Raw genomic sequence first — 12247 nt, forward strand, 5'->3', positions numbered from 1 at the left:
AATTGCGTACTTACTGCCCAGTCCTCTGTGTCTAGCTGTAAACACCACTTTATGTTAGCATGAGATCACCAATAGACTAAGCCAACATCTTATAAACATTATTAGACTACGCCTAGCTAAGCCTAAGAAAAGCTATTGTTGTTTTGGTTTTAATGAAAGATAGACAAAAGGGAACTATAAAGTGATTCCACTTCTAATTTTCTAATAGTTATCTTCTCATACGTATTTCACTCTGAATACTTGGAATGTGAACAGACAATATTGTTGCTGTGTACAGCTGCATCACTTGATGACTACAACAGTGTGATCTTGTTTGTTAATCATTTCACAACTAATAGCCAATTCCTTCTCTTGCTTTCATACTTTTCTAGGAGTTTATGCTCTCACGCAGGTGTTGTTCTCTCTTATCTATAGAGAGTTTTAGTATACTGCGTAAACTAACACAAAGCAATAACTTCCGGAGAAGACAACTACTTTACTTCAAAGTGCTTAGCTTTGGATTTTTCAATTTAATCTTGTATTGGTATTGGTCATTTTATACTCTAAAAAACTTTAGGAAATGGCAAATGTTTGTCTAGATGTAAAAATGCCATTTAGACTAACTTACTGCAAAGTATCTGTTAATATCTAACTTTAAATTCCATGCATGGGGTTATAAAAACTACCTAACTCTGATGAGGAGTTGTCAGTAACCGCTTATCAATAGCAAACCTTGTGTAGCTTCCTATTTTCTTCTTCAATGAGCTCTACAGTTGTAGAGAGCTGGTCAACGAGCTCTCTCCTTCTCCCGTGGTCAACTTCAAGAAGCTGAAATTCGGTTGCTAAATTCTTCAGAGCTTCTTCTAACTCTTTTATCCTGAAACAGTGCCACAGTTTCCACATTTATATGGTTCTGTCTTCTACAGACATTCAGTAGCTTCAAGAATTAGACATCAATCAAAGTTAAGCCATAATCCAAAGCAATATGAATTGATTATTGAGTAGAATTTTGTTAGAGATAAACATTTGATTCTGTTCAAAACTACCTCGAATATTGATAAACATATTATGTTGCTGCCAGCTGCACATACAGCAGTATAAAGCTAGTTGTTACACAATGAGTTTCAGTAGAGTTTGTTGAAAACCAATTGTTACACAATGGGTTTTTAGTTTTCAAGTTTTTTCTAATAAACTACAATCACTGCTATTATCACTACTACATTATACTATTACTATCACAGCACTGATGGTGCTACTAGGAGTACAATTAATCCTACACCTAGCACTACAGCTACTACTATTACTGCCACTTTAATCACACTAATACTACTACTATAAGTCTATATGTACTAGTACTGACACTACCACTATAAGTCTATATGTACTAGTACTGACACTACCACTATAAGTCTATATGTACTAGTACTGACACTACCACTATAAGTCTATATGTACTAGTACTGATACTACTACTATAAGTCTATATGTACTAGTACTGACACTACTACTATAAGTCTATATGTACTAGTACTGACACTATCACTATAAGTCTATATGTACTAGTACTGATACTACCACTATAAGTCTATATGTACTAGTACTGATACTACCACTATAAGTCTATATGTACTAGTACTGATACTACCACTATAAGTCTATATGTACTAGTACTGACACTATCACTATAAGTCTATATGTACTAGTACTGATACTACCAGTATAAGTCTATATATATATATATATATATATATATATATATATATATACTAGCGCTAATACTAGCACTATAAGTCTATATATACTAGTACTGATACTACCACTATAAGTCTATATATATACTAGCACTTATACTAGCACTACAAGTCTATATGTACTAGTACTGATGCTACCACTATAAGTCTAAATATATACTAGCACTAATACTAGCACTATAAGTCTATGCATACTACTATTAATATTAATGTTATTAATACTAATAGTGGTAATAGTATTAATGGTATTATTATTAATACCATTAATACTACTACTATTATGACTGCTGTGATTAAGTCTGTTTTATAAGCCAAATTGTTTTGTTTTGGTTAAATGAATAAAACAGTGACATATTTACTAAACGCATTTATATATATATTATTCACATATATATTATTTATGAATGCAAACGTTTTAGTATTTTATGTAAATTTTATGGAAGGCTCATTTGAGGAAAATATGATACTCTATATAGTATTTAGGCTGTTTTGAACATGTTTGAATTAAAACAAATTCAGCTTTTTCTGTACTTTTAAGTTTCCTACCTTTAATTTTACCCTTGCCTCTACCCTTTACCTAGCCTTGACCACAAATGACAGCTCAAGTATGTCTCCTTTAAACTGATGAAATATGCTATGTAAAAACGTGTGTTGGCTGCTGCAGTTCGCCTTACCATGCTCACAAATGCAGTGAATTCATCAAACAGATCATTGGCTACAAGGTGAGACAAACCATCTACATACATAAATTCTAGTGCTTGTTGTTTTTCTGTTGATCGTTTGCTATTCGTGTGTCTAGCTATAGCGATAAAGTTTCAAGAATGAAAAATCTGATATGCACTAGATTTGAACTCAGAACCTCCAGATCTGCAGGCGTTCTTTCAACTAGACTAAGTAGCTACATTGCAATACAAAGAAATAGTTGTGGTCATACTCATTGGAAAATACAATTGGTTACTACTAGTAGGCTTGAACATCATTATTGCATGAGAGATCATTACCCATAGCGTAAATGATTATTAAGCTGGCTTCAAATATGGCTCTTATTATAATAAATATTTAGACTAGCTCAAGTTACTAGCTTAAGTTACTCAAATTCATCAAGTAATTCTTGAATTACTCACGCAATGCTGGGCACTCATGTAATTAACCTATGTACTCTAAATAGGAAATATCCTATATATTACATTTGTCACTGCTTATTCCTCCTGACATGCCCTGCATGATAGCAATCGACGGTAAGTTATATTCCTCGCTACATTTACCTGTCTTGAAGCACAACTTGTGTGTCAAGGTCTTGTACCCTCAGGCCCTTGAGTTCTTCTATAGAGATGGTCAGCTCATTATTTTGTCGTAATAATTTTGATTCATTGGCTTTGAGTTCTTCGACTAAATAACTATTTGAGTGATAGTCGGTCTCCATTTTAGTCAGACGTGCTGACTGCAACTATAAAGGAGATTGGTTTATTTTTCCGTTCAAATAGTAAACAAACATCAAATTTAAAGTGAGACAGTGTTCTTGCTTAACAATCATTTTGAGCTTTATGATGTACTTTTTAAAATTTTAGTCAACTGTGTATTAAAAAAGATTTTACCTGAAAATTTTTTTCTTAAACAAATAAAACGGCTCTACACGCTCTTTAGTGAAAGACTTATATTTAAGCTAAACCAAAGCTATATATTTAATAGAGGCGACAAATTTCAACTGCATGTAAACAACGCAACTTAGCAGTGTAATCCCAATTGCTGCAACTCTAAAAGTTATGAGGTGATCCAATGCTAAAAATCATCGACCTTGACCTGGTCATTAATCAGCCATTTTAATAGCACAAAATTGAACTTCGTTATTTGGATCACAATCTTTACACAGTTTATGAACTCATTTTATTACAAGTTTTCTATTAAAAAAACCATCAGCGGATATACACGATAAATGTACAAAAGAACATTATTTTATAAATTCACAAGAATTTGTAACTATCAGACATAAAAAAGTTAAATGAAATCTTTATTTTCACAAAGATCAGGCTTTGGAAACTTTCCAAAGAGTAAAGAAGGCACAGTGGCAGCGGATAAAAGTGCCTCGAGGTAAGGCAATTCTTACACCTGTCCCTATAGCGTATACCTTACCTCAAGAGTATCCTGTGCTTCCTTCAGCTTCTCTACAAGCGCTGTCCTTCGAGACTGACTCTCATTCAGTACGTTGCTAAGCCCTGCCGTCATCTGGCTCTCCGCTATACCTATACTTGAGAATGGTCTGCTACCGGACCAGCTACAACAGGAAATAAAGACTTACTTGTCAACAGGAAATAAAGACTTACTTGTCAGTAAACAAAAAAAATATTGAACAGCCACATATGTTAAATAAGAATGCTTAGGTTTGACCTATTTTTAGTAGCCAAAGAATGCTCGCCACCTACCGAAGTGGTTCAGTTCGATGTCGCAGATGGCCAGGAGATAATCGAGCTGTGTACGACCTTGACAACATGTCGGGTGAGGAAGACCTTTGCGGCTGAGGCAATGTATCAGCTAAATTTGTGCTCGATCTCCACGAGTTAGCTAGATTTGTGGGTGTAAATCTAGACTGCTGCCCTTCAATACGTAAATGTACAACTTATAATATAAGGAATATGTTGATGAGATTTTGAGAAAATTTACTATCTGTTCATTGAGTGATTTATTTGCAAACACATGTAGATACTTGATGAACAGGTTAAAACGTCACAAGCCACTAGCTGGTGTAGATATAGTTAAAAAATCCAACTACTGAGATTTGACTTCTTTTTTCAACATTAAGTAGCAGAGGAGAATGCATTAATATTTTATTTAACTGATTTATGAAACTCTTAAGCAAACAAAGATTTTCACTACAATCTGATTAAATTATTTCATTAACAGACTGTGAATTTTCCTATTTTGTGCAAAATACTGTGTTAAACACAAAATTTATTTGCTATAGAAAAAATGTCCATTTGCTGCTCGCACACATATTTTTTCTACTCAAAACATGCCAAGATTTGTTGTTCTAACCAGACTATTGCTCCTGACGGTAACTAATTATGTGAATTGAGTTGAGTTGGTAATCAAATCAGATTGTAAAATGAGATTATACACTGGGAAAAAGATCAGAAAAACTTGTTTCAGCCAGAATCTAAGCAAAGTCCTGTACAGTGACGAACAAGTACAGCATAGCAGTTTACTAGTGTTTACCATAGTATAGACATGAAACAAACTTGTATAGAGAGCTCATGGCTACTTGTCTTAAACTTTGGAAAGTAATGTGTGTCAAAGGGCAAAGGGCAAAGGGCAAAGGTCTTAGAAAAGCTAAAAATTTGTGTAAAGTTTTCAGGTGTTAACACTTGCTCGATCAAAACTTTGTGTATATTTTAGTTAGGTGGTACAGTGGTTGCATGAATATATCAAAATTTGGCATATCAATTTTTATAACCAAATGATGTGCTATATTTAGTGAAATTGAGATGGTTAGTAGCCATAACCTAAGGAATGGTCTCACACTTTACCTTCTAATGCTTGTAATGTATTTATTGATGCCATTTCATAAGCTGCTACAAATTACCTGAATTAGAGTCAGTCGATTTTCTTAGAAGAGACTCGATTAGTCTTTCATGATCCTCTTCTCCTATCTTAAATGTGCTGCCAGTAAAGTTTAGAGAAGACCTCATGGTTCCAGATGGTATGCTATATAGAGATAGAGATATAGAAGAAACATCAGCACAATGAAAAGGATGCAGCACAGAGAAAATAAGTCTTTGTCCCGACAGCTAACAAACATAATCTTTGTAAAAGATGTTCCGATACTAACTAAATTTGAGCGATTTGTAACAAAATACGTTTGGAGTTATGGCCTTGTGAGAGTGCTTGTAATCATTGCTGAGAAAGTTTTCGGCCAGCACATTAACCTAACAAATCTTTTTGGCCAATTGGTGCTATGCTAGAGGTGCTATGAAGTACCATGTCAGCTTTACTCTGGGACACCATGCCAAAGGTAAGCTGAGGCATCTTGCTACAGGTCCTCAGAGGTGCCATGTTAAAAGTTACCTGAGGCAACTTGCTACAAGTGCTCTAAGGCACCACGCTAGAGGTACTCTGAGGCATCCTGCTACAGATGCTTTAAGGCATCATGCTACAGGTGCTCTGGGGCACTATGCTAGAGGTATTCTGAGGCATCTTGTGACAGATGCTTTAAGACATCATGCTACAAGTGCTCAGGGGCACCATACTAGAGGTATTCGGAAGCATCCTGCTGCAGGTGCTCTAAGGCATCATGCTACAGGTGCTCCAGAACACCATGCTAGAGGCATTCTGATGCATCTTGTGACATATACTTGTATAACATCATGCTATATGTGCTCTGAGGCACCTTTTCCGAGACATCTCATAAACAAAGTGAGGATAATATTTTTAGCATTAGTTCCTTAGGACTGGCTGTCTGCTCTCAGTAGTCCCAGTTAGAGCTATTGCAGCGATAATTTGCTATCCATGCTATCTTGGTAAAACAAGATAAACTAGTTGGGTGACACAAGTCTCAACATCTCTTGATACTAAAGATGCTAGATTTATATATATTATAGAAGTTATAAAAAGTGTAGAATCCATAGAGAGTAGAATCTATAGACAAATATTATAAAGGCTAAAATCAGTAGATGCTATAGAGGCTGTAATCTATAGACGCCATAGAAGTTAACATTTCTTGGTGTTATAGATTGTAGAATCTATATAGAAAGTGGAATCTACTATATAGAAGCTAAAATAAAGGTGCTATAGATGTTAGGAATTCTTGATGTTATAGATTATATGATTCTACATATATTATAAACTAGAATCAATGAGTATTATAAATATTAGAGTTATAGACATTATAGAGAGTATAATCTATATATTTTTTGTAGAGATTAGATTCAACAGATGCTAATATGGTTTAAATCTATAAGAGTCTAACATCTTTTATAGATATTAATTACGACTTTGAAATTTTTTCTGTTTTAAAGACGCCTTCTGAGAAACGAACTAGCCATAATAAGAAGCATTCCTAAGTTTGTTTACTATTTTTAAGAGCAGATCTCAAGTCACGTAACGCAAGGATATCAAATATCCATTGACTTGGTGTCTGCTTATTGTGTACACAAAGGAAGCACTTCATATTCAAATGGTAAATGCACACTTCAGCTAATAATCGCAGTTAGCTAGAAGCTGAAAGGTCTTTCATCTTGTGACGCCTGGGTCAAATTTGAATGCGCTTATCCACCTTCTAAAGATTTTACAAACTCCCAAAATGTCAGTTTTCATAACAGCAGAATGTTGCATTATCACTTGACAATTGACAGTTTAACTGCTTGTGCCATGCTCCTTAGGCTAATCGTGCCAAACTCTGGTTTGCTATTGTATAATATTGGAGTTGATTGTCTACAGCGAGTGTTTTGTTAATCAAGTTGCATCCTGGCCATGACCGTTAGGTCATGGCCAGGATGCAACTATGAACTTGAAATGCAACATGAAACATTATGCATGAACATGATGCAACATGAAACGTTTACTGAACTGTAAACGTTTATGCTATAAATGTTTACAGTTCAGTTAACAGCAATGCGATTCTCTAATGATAGCCTATTATTACAGTACATGATCTTTAGTGTGCATTATTGGATCAGTTGCAAACCTTGTAATTCCAACTATAAGTCAAATATCAAACAGTTATTGCCAGGGATTTTTATGAAGTCAGGGCGTAAAGTGAGTCCAACCATAGCATCAGTAACACCTGGTCTAAAGACCTCTCTTCAGAGAGTCTTATGCCCCTCAGTTCTGAAGCTAGATGAGTAAAAACTAAAAACAAATTTTTGTGAGCTTTTATAATCTTGAATACATGTATTTTTAGCCAATCAGGACCATCATTTACGGTAAGAAAATTGGTTTTAGTATTTAGTTGGCTAATCCTTCAGCATGAAACTTTTAGCAAATTTTAGTTACAAAGAAAACTTCTCACTAAATGGAAAGGAGATCCAAGTTTTACTTTGAAACTAGATTAGTTGAATTCCTTATAATCTAAGCATTCTATTAATATATAAATAACCATAGTATCTGGATGAGAGAACAAATACATTGAGATAACAATTCTGGTCTGAATTGGCATATCAATCAATTGTGTACCGACTATTTGGTCGGCACTGTAAGTGCAATGATATTATCAGAAGAACTGTACTTTTCCTAGCTATTCAGGTGTTATAAATTCAATAATTAGATGTGGAAGACAACTTAAAAAGTTCTGTTTGCAATCAGAAATATTATACTCGGGCGTTTCTTTCACCTTCTCTGTGCAAATCTCAGAGAGAATATAGTCGCATAGTTCATTATTTAATAGTAACCATCAAATTGAGAAATTAGAAAATTTTTGGAAAATATGATTCATAGCAGCATTGCAGCCAGAGTGTATTTGTTTCCGTTTGTTTCCAAGGCCAGTCAGCAAAAAGCAAAAACAACCGTGTATGCTGTCAAACCACTCTCATCTATCAGAAAATAATCCTTCAGCCAATAATAATCTTTCTAAAAAACAAGAGCTCACCTGAGCCCGCTGTCAGAGTCAAAACTCTGCAAAGGCATATATTTCTTTGTCATCTCTGGGATTTGCTTGTGGCACCAGTGATGGTGCCTCTTGCCTTAGTCAGGACTTCATCTGATGTCGACAATAAAACTGCAATAAGAACTCTGGCTGTGTCTTTTTAAGACTGATGGGGAATATTAGGTACAGAAGTACATTTCGTTTTTGATTGAACAATTCTAACAACCTAAATTGAAAGATAAGAAATGCCAAAGTGTAGAACCACGGTAAGGGTGATGAGATCCAAGTGCTGCATGAGAAGGAAGCTAGACTTGTGTCTGAACTGTCTGGTTGTACTACCAGGTCCCCGTTTACACCACTTATTTCTACTACAATATGCAGTTTCTTACCAATTAAATGTTTTTTACAAACTTGAATATATTTTTTCAGTGCATTAACTTTAATTTTTTGTTAAACTGGGGAGTTGGCAGCAATTTAAGATAAAAATCAACTATGTAAAACAGCCTAGTAACAAATCAGCTAAAGTAAAATTAATTCTTCATTTTCATAGTTTCAAATAAATTCTGTTTTGTTATGTTTTACTCTGTATTAAACAAAAATTAACTAAAGCTTTAACTTATAGTTCAAATATTGTCAGAAACCAACATAGAAACATGGAATTAACAATTTTGCTTTACAAGTATTTACCGGCATTTTTAGAAACATTTTATTGTTTAACATCTATTGTAAAGCTAGGAAAAAACTAGCAGCTGCTAAAAGTCGTATTATATGTCTCAAAGCAATCAGAAAAAAACATTTGACCATATGAAGCAAATCAAGAGTACATGGATAGAAATGGAGTCAATACTACCCTAGAATACCCTATTGGAACATATGGGTCGCGATCTCGGTAAGTGGGGTTAAGTCGCACGTATTGAATTTGCGTTATAGCGATCGCAAGTTAGTGAACTCAATTCCACGTGCATTTGTTGTGTTTTGAAAACTACATTTATTTAGGCCAATCAAGAATGCTCTTTCAAAATCTGAACTCTGTTTAACGAACAGAAGCTTAAAACAGCCTAAATTTGCCTCGCGAAGCCGTTGCTATGCAAACCGGAAATAGTAAAACATGGCGTCGCAAAAGTCGAACGAGCGTTTTTTTTTCATCGACTCGAGTGTTAATAAAGAAATAAATGATACCTTCGAAGAATACTTTGGCAATTTAACTGATACAGAATCATCTGATGAAGAGGAAAGTTTTGATGTGGATGATGTTTCATGTCCGATCGATGCTGAAGATAATTATGAAAAGGTAATTGCACGGTTAGAAGAGCAAGAAGCCGTTAGAGTTCAGACTGCGTTAGGAAATTTCCTTCACGAAAGTGAACTTCACGCTGGTAATGAAAATGTTAACCTTCCTAACCACTCTCTTTTTTGTAAATGTTCCTGTAAGTTGGGACCAGAAGGCTCCAAGTGTTTACTTCAATTTGATAACAATGAAATCAGTCTCTGTAGATATGCTTGCTCTGAGCTATCCACTACTGAGTTGGACATTGCTATCTTAGCAAAGATTGAATGTGGATTTCATGCTAGTGAGCACACAGTTTCGACCAAAAGAGCTAGTAATCTACTTAGACAGAAAGCTAGAACTGAATATAAGCACTATAATAAGCCAGTATGCAGACATATGTTTGCATATATGCACACTATATGTGTCAACACGCTGGACAAGATGGTAAAGCACTACAAGTCGGTCCGGTCAATCATTCCAAGGAAGCTAAATCGCGGAAGCAAAACAAAAATCACATATGAACAGTCCGTATGCTTTCAAAGATTCATGACAAATTTCCTGCAACAGCACAGTTTAGTGCTACCTGGTAGATTGAACGGAATATCTAGAGAAGCTACGGAAGTGTTGCCTTCACACATGACTAAAAAATATGTCTACAGCAAATATTGTGAAGCAAACTCTAATGCTGAATTTTTAAAAGTCAGCATCTCTAGTTTTAAACGACTGTGGAAGTTGCTGTTCCCTGGAGTACACTGCTGTAAACCAATGTCAGATCTGTGCTGGACTTGTCAGCGGAACAACACCTTTATTTACCAGTAAGTATACTAAGGTTTGCTACTATAGTCTAATGTTTGATGTAGCTAAATCTTGAATTATCTTTATACAAGACTCTTTAGTGTGCTTCTATACAATAATTTAATTTTCAGTCTGTGCTATGATTTAATAATCAATTGTTTTCATATCAGTTTTTTTTCTTGTAAAAGGTTTGATATTGTTTATCGTAGAAGTACATCTAAATCTGATGAGGAAAAACATGCAGTCTTGAAGCAACAGGAAGATCATCTAGCAGTTGCCTCCCAGGCTAGATTACATTACAGAGATATGATAGCTAAAGCTAAATCAAAAAAATGCATGCACATTTCATTTGATATGGCGCAGCAAGTGCATTATCCATCAAATCCATTACAGCCAGGACCTGTATACTTTAAGACACCAAGAAAGTGTGCAATATTTGGAATCACAGATGAATCCCTACCCCGTCAGACAAACTACCTAGTTGACGAGGCGATTAGCATAGGCAAAGGATGCAACAGTGTGATATCCTATCTGCATCACTACTTGGAGACACACCAGTCTGACGAAGCTAAAAACTCCCTGATCATACACGCAGATAATTGCGCAGGACAAAATAAAAATAATTACATGCTTATGTACCTGGCTTGGAGAGTGGCTAAAGGCTGTCATCATAGAGTCGAGTTAAATTTTATGATAGCGGGACACACAAAGTTTGGGCCTGATCTCTTTTTTGGAATATTCAAAAGAAGATACCGGAAAGAGTTTGTTTCGTCATTAGATGAAATAAAACACTGTATTGAGAGATCTTCTACTCTTAATTTGGGAGTTCTTGTAGGCTCACAAGATGGAAAAGTCCTTGTGCCTACGTATGATTGGAGTTCATACCTACAAACTTACTACAGAAAAATTCCAGGAATCAAAACAGCACATCAGTTTGTATTTGATAGTAAATCACCAGAAAATGTAACAATTAGACAATTCAGCAATTCAACCCTCAGCGCTACTCAATCCTTCAATATAAAACCAATCGATAACTCCATGCCTGACCAGCTGATGCCACTTGGATTGCCAGTTGATCGACAGCATTACCTGTACAACAATATAAGAGAATTTTGTAAGGAGCATTGCCGAGACTTAGTTTGCCCCCCGGTGAAAATACCGAAAACTCTCTCCAACACTTCCGATGCATCTAGTATGAACGAGTGTCCATCTAAACAACGGAAGAAATATTAACAGTGAAGTAGCCAAAATCAGCCACATATTCCGCCCTTGAATTTGGACTCTTTATAGATTATTATTAATATGAATCATTACTAATGAAAATATTTTAATTGAGCTATTGGTATTTGCAATTAAATTTTATTGTATCGCCTATAAGGTGAAAAGCATTGTTATGCTACACGTTGCCATATGCTTACAAGTGCAATAACAAGTGCAATAACAGTGCAATAACAAATCGATTTTTTTGCAATCAACAAAATTTGGTTGTCAACTTGTAGCTAATATTATCTATAAACATTAAATATTTACAACTTTCTAATTTAGATATTCAGATTCAGCATAAAATTCTGTCCCAGAGTCTAGGTATTTGTGTAATTACGCTTAAATTTAGTAGTGGTTGCTATGGTGATTCTAACGGTAAACAACTAGTTACGTGACTCGAAACTTTAAGGGCAATTTTCTCGAGTTATCGTTTCAACTGTTTCAACAAGATATATGTAGACTTTTGACTATAAAATCAGTTCTAATTAACGTAGAAACAAAATTCTTTCTGCAGAGAATTGTGTAGGTTTTTCTTTGTTAAACTGGGCTACTATCTAAATTTTGATATTTTCCAACTTAACCCCACTTTCTGAGATCATGACCCATATTAGCATC

This window comes from Watersipora subatra, chromosome 3, assembly GCF_963576615.1.
Source record: "Watersipora subatra chromosome 3, tzWatSuba1.1, whole genome shotgun sequence".
Taxonomy (NCBI): Eukaryota; Metazoa; Bryozoa; class Gymnolaemata; order Cheilostomatida; family Watersiporidae; genus Watersipora; species Watersipora subatra.